The 10,140-nt window shown below is 27.2% G+C and overlaps 2 long non-coding RNA genes across 2 annotated transcripts; one reads left to right on the forward strand and one right to left on the reverse strand.

The window, feature by feature from the left end:
- Nucleotides 1-1,100: 1,100 nt before the first annotated feature.
- On the reverse strand, nucleotides 1,101-5,037 carry LOC149890032 (uncharacterized). Its single transcript, XR_016451379.1, has 2 exons — nucleotides 4,849-5,037; nucleotides 1,101-2,649 (listed from the first exon to the last, which is right to left on the reverse strand). It is a non-coding gene; the product is annotated as an uncharacterized LOC149890032 (long non-coding RNA).
- On the forward strand, nucleotides 2,776-4,954 carry LOC149890033 (uncharacterized). The gene is made up of 2 exons (XR_016451378.1): nucleotides 2,776-2,901; nucleotides 3,039-4,954. It is a non-coding gene; the product is annotated as an uncharacterized LOC149890033 (long non-coding RNA).
- Nucleotides 5,038-10,140: the final 5,103 nt, after the last annotated feature.

The following is a 10,140-nucleotide window of genomic DNA, read 5'->3' on the forward strand; positions in this document are numbered from 1 at the left end:
TTCTATTGAACATAACTTTTTTAAGCAAACAATTCACTAAAATAAACGTTCAATATATTAAAAAGCAATATTTTAATTTTTAACAACCAAAAGTTGTTAAAAATAAATTATTGATTTTTTACGAAGTTATGGGTTATGACGGATTTTGTTTTTTCTGAAAAAGGAGAATATCTTTAAAAATAAAAAAAAATAATCTCCATGCACAACTTTTTCAATAATGTTCAGTCTAGTACAATTCTATAGTTGTTATTATTCACTTGTACAACTTGTGATTTGTGGTACGATTAGAAAATCCGGAGTTTTTTATAAACTTCCGGCGTCGCCCCTAACACGACTGTATGGAGCAAACATCGTTAACGACACTTTGAGCAATAAAGTCGATAAGCGAATTTATGGAACTTTTTTTTGTCGGGTGAAACAATGTGATCAAATTTACATTTTATTTGACATGAAATTTTTGATCTTTAAATATTTTGAAGCTGTTTCAAGCAAAACAAAAATCATTTTCTAGTTTAAAAGTTTTACATGAAAATATGTTAAACCAGTTGTCTTATTGCTATTTTTACCTAATTTTTCTGATTCATTTTCTGTATAATATACTTGGTGTATGCTGCAGGTACATACATACATACACACACACACACACACACACACACACACACACACACACACACACACACACACACGGCGCTACTCGACTTTCTCTCCCCCCCCTCCCCTAATTTTATTATTGGTTCTGATAGAGAACTTTATGCTGATTAAGAATTTAAAAACATGGGTCTCAAAATCAATGGAAAGTGCTCTAATCTGTTAAAAGTACAAAATTATACGACAAATCCCTAATATTCGCAATCTTGAATAATAATTTTTTTGTCTAAAAGTTATTATTTCAAAGTATTCACGACCTGGTTTTTATTTTATTGTAATGAAGACTTCGAATAATAGAACATGAGAATTCATTCGCGTTAAAATTATCACGCCATTATGCTTGAACTAGGACTTTTACTTTGTTGTCTAGAAAATATTTTAAAGTTTTTATGGAATAAGTTGAAAAATTATTTTATTGATTACATGTTATAATAAATTTTAAAACAAAATTGTTTATTAACAAAGAATATATATTTAAAACTATAAACTTTTTTTTTAACACCTCAAGTTTACCCCCCGTAAAAATTTATTTTTAATATGTCTGTCATACAAAAACGAATATTTCAAAACAATTATTCTGTTTCTTCATTTATAAAAATATCATAGCTCTTCAAAAACCAACAAACAAACGCAATAGCTCAATTGCCTAGGATCTTCCTAATTAAAAACGGCTATTTTCATAGCCACACAATTTCATTAAGAAAATTTTATTGCAAAAAAGATTAAAGAATTCCATTTTTATTATTCAATGAAAGTTCATCTTTATTATTACTTTTACTAAATAATTAAGCAAATTTTTATTTAAAAAATAGTCCTAAATTCTTTTATAAAAATAAAATTTCAAGAAAGAATCACGTTTCACAAGAGTAAGATGTTCTGTACTCGTTTGTATATCTAATTACACTCGAAAGAACTTTCTGGCCTACAATAACTCAAAAAAATTTATAACAAAACTAGGCTATGAGAATCAATCATAAAAACACATGGGGAGGGGGGGAGGAGAAAGTCAAGTAGCGCCCACATACACAGACATACATACATACATACATACATACATACATACATACATACATACATACATACATACATACATACATACATACATACATACATACATACATACATACATACATACATACATACATACATACATACATACATACATACATACATACATACATACATACATACATACATACATACATACATACATACATACATACATACATACATACATACATACATGCATACTTACATACATACATACATACATACATACATACATACATACATACATACATACATACATACATACATACATACATACATACATACATACATACATACATACATACATGCATACTTACATACATACATACATACATACATACATACATACATACATACATACATACATACATACATACATACATACATACATACATACATACATACATACATACATACATACATACATACATACATACATACATACATACATACATACATACATACATACATACATACATACATACATACATACATACATACATACATACATACATACATACATACATACATACATACATACATACATACATACATACATACATACATACATACATACATACATACTTGCATGCATGCATGTATACATAAATATATACATACATACATACATACATACATACATACATACATACATACATACATACATACATACATACATACATACATACATACATACATACATACATACTTGCATGCATGCATGTATACATAAATATATACATACATACATTCATGCATTCATACATACATCTGAGTTGTTTATTTTTCAATTAGTAGTACAAGTTTTGTGAAATTTTCGTTTTTCAATAAATGTAATAATAATAAAAAACAATACAAGTTTTGAAAGTACAAAGAAAAGTTGCAAAATCCAAATGTTTTTCATCAATTATTTGTCTTTAGTCAACCTTGAAGTTTTATTTGGTGGTGGGTCTAAATAAAACCAATACAAGCATAAGAGAGAATTTTTTTAAATTTCTACCTTGAATTCCATTAAAAATTTTTTTTTTTCATTATATGATAACTGCATTATATTGTGTATAAAATACAAGGTGCTGGATCAATACTGATAATTTTTAAACTTTTGTTTCTCACAGGGCAATAAAAAATAAGTATCAAGCACTCTTCAAAATTCAATATATGGGAATAAGATCATAGTATTAAGCAGATTGTTTAATTTCAAAAGTAAGAAATAATAATATTAAATACTAATTAATCTTTTTTTTTTACCAATATTTGATCACTATAAATGTGTTAAATATCACAATAAGGTTTTGCTAAATTTCATTTTTTCATCCAGCTTCTCCATTGTTAATTTTTAGAAAATACTTTGGAAAACCGTTGGAAGTTGACATAGGCTTATATATGCAAGATTATGTAAAGCACATCGTGGATCAGACTGATGGCAGGGCCAGTAAACTTAATTTTAATGCAGTTTAAAAGACAAATTTTAACTGTTTTTCTTTTTAAAATGAAAATATTTTACTACCTTTTACCATCTATAAATTTTTATTTCCTAAGCTCAAGTAAGTTATTATTTCCTGATTTGTTAGAGTCAAAGGTTAAGATGTAGCCTATGCTTGTGGTAATGAAAAGTGAAAAAAACATCAGGATAAACATACACCAGGGTTGAACTTTAGCCTTTTTGTATTACAGGCGAGTAACAAACACCCCTTAAAAAGTCAAAAGACTTTTAAGGGGTATTATACTACATTTTTCCTATATCTACCGTGCAAATTTCGAATTTCGTAAAAAAAAAAAAAAAGTAAACAAAGTAGAAGAGGTTTCGAACATTTCAATTTGAACCTAAGAACATAGCGAAACAGTTTAAGTGTTTTGATATGAAAGCTGAAATTTTAGAAGGCCTAAAACAAATCCATCATTCTCAAAAAAAAAAGAAAAAGTATGAAGATTTTTAGTGCCAGTTTCTTCACATTTGTATCGAAGAAAGAAAATCTATTAAATTTCTCAAGTTCAGTAAGAACATATACTTTAAATAGGTAAATATAATCATTTATATTTAATAAAAATAAAGCACTATTTTTGTTAAATATGAAGGTTTATATATATCTGTATATTTTTATCTATTATCGGCTGTTTCTATAAAAACAATGTCGGCCTTTGAAAACGGTATACTTAACGTCAAATTCTTAATGTGATCAATTCCGCGAGGTAAAAACACGTCACACGCGTGTTAACAAAAACAACACGAAAAAAAAAAGAAATTTTGTCATACTTGCCTTAAATCACCCAAGTTAGAAATAGTTTTAATTAAAATTTATATTACATATGGTTTATTTATAATGACTGAAGGAGATTAAATTGAAAAATTTTTTTTACCAAAACCTTTATAGAAATATCAGTAGTGATACTTTTTATATCCTCATGAGATATTTCAAGCATTCTCACATGATTATTCAGCAGAATAATCAAAAATCAAAGATTAAAAGAAGCTGAATAACAATGTAAAGAAAAACCGAAATTTGAAACCTTTCATGCCTTTGGACTTTGGTTCTTTAGAACTGAGTTTGACTTTAAAAATATTTAAAGTACATTTACATAATAGAAATCAATAAAAAAAACAAATTGGACTATAGTTGTTGTTTCCTTAAAACAATCAAATACATAAAAGAGTAAACTGTTCATTAACAGAAAGGTATCTGCATTAACTTTGAACTTAATTGGTTGTATGTGAGTCATCCAGAATTTAAAACGTGTATATATATCTATATAAATAACAAAATAAACAAGTTCATATTTAAAAAATTTTAAAAATGATTTTAAAGTAAAGATTAATTATTTCAAAAGCATGTTAGTTTCTTTAACTTCATAAAATAAACTTGCAATTTGTACTTTTGTTGCTTTCTATTTTTTCACTTATTAAGCAACAATTTCTTCTATTTTGTGAACCACAAGTTATTTTAGTTAAAGCAAATTAAAGAATCGCCTGAGAGATAAATAGAGAGTTATTCAGAGTTATTTGTATAAAAGAGAAAAAGTTTTAAGGGACATTTCATTTTAGTTAAAATTATCCAATTAGTTAGAAAACTTGAGTAAAGATATTTTCTTAAGTTACGAGAATCGAGAAAAATATATTATTGATATAAAAAAATTTTAAGTGAAAAAAAATACCTTTGAGAGAAACAGCAACAACTTAAGGAAATAAAAAAGATATCTGTACAAGAGTTTTCGAATTTGTTAGAGTACAAAACGATTTTAAAAGGTTATGGGTGTCAAATGAACTGCTTTTATGACAAAATCTTCTTCAATAGCGCTTTTAACGCACGGGTGTCTGCATCTTTTAAGAATGATTGGCGATTTTTTTCTATACATTTCAAAATTTTAGCAAAATATGCTTTTCCCTACATTTAAAAATTTTTATGAAAATAAATAATTCAAAAATTAATTACAAGTTGTATAATTATATAAACTTAATTTTTATAGCTGTAACAAAACACTCAACTTATTTTAATAAAACTCTATCTTCTCTATTTATTCTCAGAAATAACCTAATTCCTAGAAATAGTGTCATGCACCGCCAACTGAGAGCTCCTCAAGAAAGACTACTTTGGTTTAAATCTGTCATTATAAACTTTCGTTAAAATTTTTTTTTTTTCGGAAATAATGCAGTATATAATAATATTTGAGAAATAATCTTTAAATGCGCAGTGTTGATAAGATTGTTTCATAGATTAAGTGTTATAAATTAATCTCTAAAATAATTTTGCAGCATGAGTGCGTGCGATAACTTTGTCACCATAAAAATCAATCAGTAAACTTATTTAAATGTAAGAGTACTTGACTTGAGGGGGAAACCCCCTCTAAATTTACCTAAATTTTATAAAAAATATTTTTATTTATTTATGCATTTTAATGTATGCAGAATTCAAAATTATTTGTTTATTTACTGATTTTAGTTATTAAATCCTTCAAGTTTAGCATTTTTTTAAGGTACCTTAAAATTTATACCATAGCAACGCCCATAGCAACGGGGTAGCACCTCATTAAAAGTCCTAATAACTTATGTGTATTTTTAAATAGCTACAGTAAAATGCTTAGTTTGGCTTCTTTACTTATCCACCGAGCAAAAAAAGTCTGGTTTATCAAGTCAGATTACAGTTTTCTGTTATTCTGAAGCTTTTAAAGTTGTCAATTTTCTTAATTTTTTTAAAAAATGGGTAAAGCGTGTAGAATAAAATCAAGAACAATAATTAAAAAAAGGAGGAGAGGTTTCTTAGGGAAGAAATTTAACAGTCTTGACAAAGAAAATATTGAAATAGAGTTAAATGATAATCCTTCTGTAACAATTTTGATTGATTCAAATAATACAACTGTCAATAATAACTCTGTAAATAACGAATCTGGATTAAATTTATTTTCTACATCTGTATCTGCGAAGAAGGTAAAGCCAATTGAATGTTCCAGAGCTTTTACAAGAATGAAAATATCTGGATATAGGATTATAGATTGCTCTATATTATCTGATATATTTAGTGCTTTAGCATGCCCTCAATGTAGCGAGTGTTCATCCTTGTCATTGTCCGAAAAAATGCAAGACAAAAAAGGACTTGCTTCTAAGTTACTTATCAAGTGCTTTAACTGCAAATATGAAAATGAGTTTTATACTTCAAAACAATGTAACAGAGGATATGATATTAATTGTAGAACAGTATACGCAATGCATGCACTTGGACAGGAACATTCTGGTATAAAAAAATTCACCACTTTGATAAAGCAAATAAAACCAACACTTACAAACTATAAGATTGCGGACAAGGATCAACACTAGAAATTGATTACATCAATCACTGTACTATTTATTTATTTTGTTTTAATTTATTGTTGCTAAATATTTTTTGATAAATAAGAATGTGGCGAAGAATTTTTAGTTACTGTTGAGTTCTCACGTTAATTACAGATTTTTTTGTCTAAAAAAATTTTTTTTTTTTCAAAAGTTTTGTTTTATATTAAAATTACTTTTTAGTACTAATAAAATGCCAAAGATATCAATAAATGACAGAAATCGCATCATTGTTTTACATGAAGAGGGCTATAGTCAAGTTAAAATAGCCAAACGTGTGAATTATTCACGAGCCTCAGTTCAAAAAATAGTTAAAAAATATAATGAAACTGGTGATGTAGTGGATAAAAAGAGGCCTGGTCGTCCCAAGAAGTTAAGCCTATGTGATGAACAGTTTTTAAAAATAACAGCGCTACGAAATTGCAAGAAAGTAAGCGCAGAACTCGTTCAAGATCTTAAAAGAGCTAGTGGAACTTTAGTACATGCATCTACTGTGCGACGATCTCTAATAAAATCTGGATTAAAAGGCTGTGTAGCTATTAAAAAACCTTTACTACGCAAAGGCAATAAAGAAAAAAGATTAAAGTTCGCCAGAGAGCACAAAGAGTGGCAGAAAAATCAATGGGACAAGGTATTGTTTACAGACGAGTCTAAATTTCAAATATTTGGGACGAATAGACGTCAGTATGTTAGGCGAAGAAAGGGAGAGGCATTGAAAGAGCCATGTCTAGCATCAACTATCAAACATGGTGGGGGGAATATTCAAGTTTGGGGGTGTATTTCAATAAAGGGGTAGGGGACATTGTTAGAATAACAGAAAAGCTTACAGGTGAAAAATATAAAAATATTTTACATAATCATACTGTGCCTTCTGGACGACAACTGATCGGGGATTATTTTATCCTACAACAGGATAACGATCCCAAACATACTTGCAAATTAGTTAAAAATTGTTTGTCAAATCTGGAAGAGGAGGGAGTGCTTAAAACCATGCCTTGGCCTCCTCAGAGCCCTGATTTGAACATAATCGAACATGTGTGGAACATGTGTGGGAATGAAGATGGAAAGGTTGCCAAAGAATGTAAATGAACTTTGGAATGTTCTAAAAGAAGAATGGTATAATATCCCCATGACATTTATTGAAAATCTGTATAATAGTATAATTAAAAGGCTCCAAGATGTTATTGTAAATAATGGTGGTCACACTAAATATTAATTAAGTCTCTATGTATAGTTCTAAATTTAAATGTTTTTAATAAAACTTGTATTATATTACACAATTTAATAAAAAATATGTTTGTACATATATCTTTGTTTTAATTTCATTTTGTTTGACATTTTATCTTGAATATATAAAAATTCTCTTAGGTGCTATTTTCTTTTGCACAGTGCTGTATATATATATATATATATATATATATATATATATATATATATATATATATATATATATATATATATATATATATATTATATGACTTTTAAATTTATAAAATAGCTATCAAGAAATAAAGGCCTTTTTGATAACAAACTTGTACCTATGAAAAGCAACATTCTATCTTTAGAAATAATAATATTTTGTACTATTTTCATACAAAAAGTCCTTAAGCTGAATTTATTAAATCATTTGATATTTTCCTACCAAGTTTATTGATAACGGACCGCAGTCTTTTAAATTTTCTTAAAACATGTTTTTTCTATCAAGAGTTGAAGAATTACCTTTTCTTATTAAATTTTTTTAAAAAGTTCAAAAGTCTGAATTGAAAACCTTTTGGCTGAATTTGTAAAAGAATTTCAAAGTTTTAATGATAGATTGTAGTGTGTAAGAGAAAGATTAAAACTAATGCACATTAAGTTCTGTACCAGGAAAGTTCTACAAAAAAAATTTTAAGCTTCAAGTTTGTTGAATACTTTTTGTTTTTGAGAATTATTAGAAATATTTTTTGTGTGCTTGTCTATATATATATATATATATATATATATATATATATATATATATATATATATATATATATATATATATATATATATATATATATTAACAGTTTGAGGAATAAAAAAAAGATAATTCTGAAAGAAAATTTTATTATAAAATTATTATGCAAAAAAAAAAGTATCAATAGTAATATTTAGTTGATAAAAACTTATGATACATTAAAACTATGCAATTTTTTAGCATTAAATAAGTATCCGAACAAAATTTTAAAGATTAAGGCTTAAAGGTTAACGTTTCTCCGAGTAATTATTTTTATGTCTTTTTAATATCGAATTGGACCGCCTTTAGCCTTTATGATTTCAGCAAGTCGACATGACATCGATTCAACTAATTTCTTTGCCATATTTGAGTCAATATCAGCCCAAGCTTCTTGGAGCATGATCTTTAGCTTCTTTTCTTTTAGACATTGTGTGCCACATTTTTTATCAAAAATAGCCCAGAGTGGCTCAATTGGATTAAGATCTGGACTTTGCGCTGGCTTTTAAGTAATTCAATTTGCTTTTGGATAAAAATCTCTTTTGCTTTCTTTAACGTATGTTCAGGGTCATTGTCGTGTCGGAAGACAAAATTTCCAAATTGCAGTTTCATAGTTGAAGCCAGAAAATTTTTATTGAGAATGTTAACATAAACCTCAGAGTTCATAATTCCATCAATAAACTCCAGTTTTCCTAGTCCTTCCAAGCCTTCGATCCCCATACCATAACATAGCCTCCACTAAATTTTACTGTGCCTCGAATACAACTGAGTGTGAATGCTTCACCTTTTTTCTTCATACTTTTTAAGCTCCATTGGACTTCGCAATATTAAATTTTGACGGGAATCGTTAAAATTTAGCAAGTTAATTAACGTTGATAAATTCTTTGCTTTATATAATCGTGATTAAGTTTGCTTTTAAAATAATTTTAAAAGTATTTATCAAAAACATATGTTTTTCTAAGATAACCTGACAAAGTTTATTTTTCACAATAAAATGTTTTGTTCGGATACTTATTTCTCTGTCTGTATATATATATATATATATATATATATATATATATATATATATATATATATATATATATATATATATATATATATATATATATATATATATATATGCATAAATGTATATGTATATGTATATATATATGTCAATGTTTAAAGAAATGATTTATTTTATTTTTTTTATTAAATGTTAACCTTGCCAACTTTTAGTCATAGAAAAGTTTTATTATCAGAGAAACCAGAAAACAGAAACCTAAGAGGATAAAGATTACATAAACATATCTAACAGTCAATTCTCATATTAAAGCCCTTTTCTGATAGAAATTAGCTAAGAAAACATTTCGGACAAGCTATTGAAGTGTTTGAGTTACAGGCAGTTGCACAAAAATATTTTTGTGCAACTACCTGTGACTTAAACAATTGCAAGAGTTGGCTAACTTACGAGAGCCATCTAGCATGATTTATATTACTTGGATGGCTACATTCTAGAAATGGGATGCACTGATTTGAATCATGTCCTACCTACATAGTTAAACTTGCTTTCAGAAAATATCCACGATCTGTAATGAGATCTTTAGAACCTCAAAACCTAACTAAAGGGGAAAAAAGTAAACAATTAGGGTGTCTTTTGGATTGAACATAA

Source organism: Hydra viridissima, unplaced genomic scaffold, assembly GCF_058129835.1.
Source record: "Hydra viridissima isolate aposymbiotic clone 2 unplaced genomic scaffold, HvirCarnegie_v1 scaffold_4, whole genome shotgun sequence".
NCBI classification, from domain to species: domain Eukaryota; kingdom Metazoa; phylum Cnidaria; class Hydrozoa; order Anthoathecata; family Hydridae; genus Hydra; species Hydra viridissima.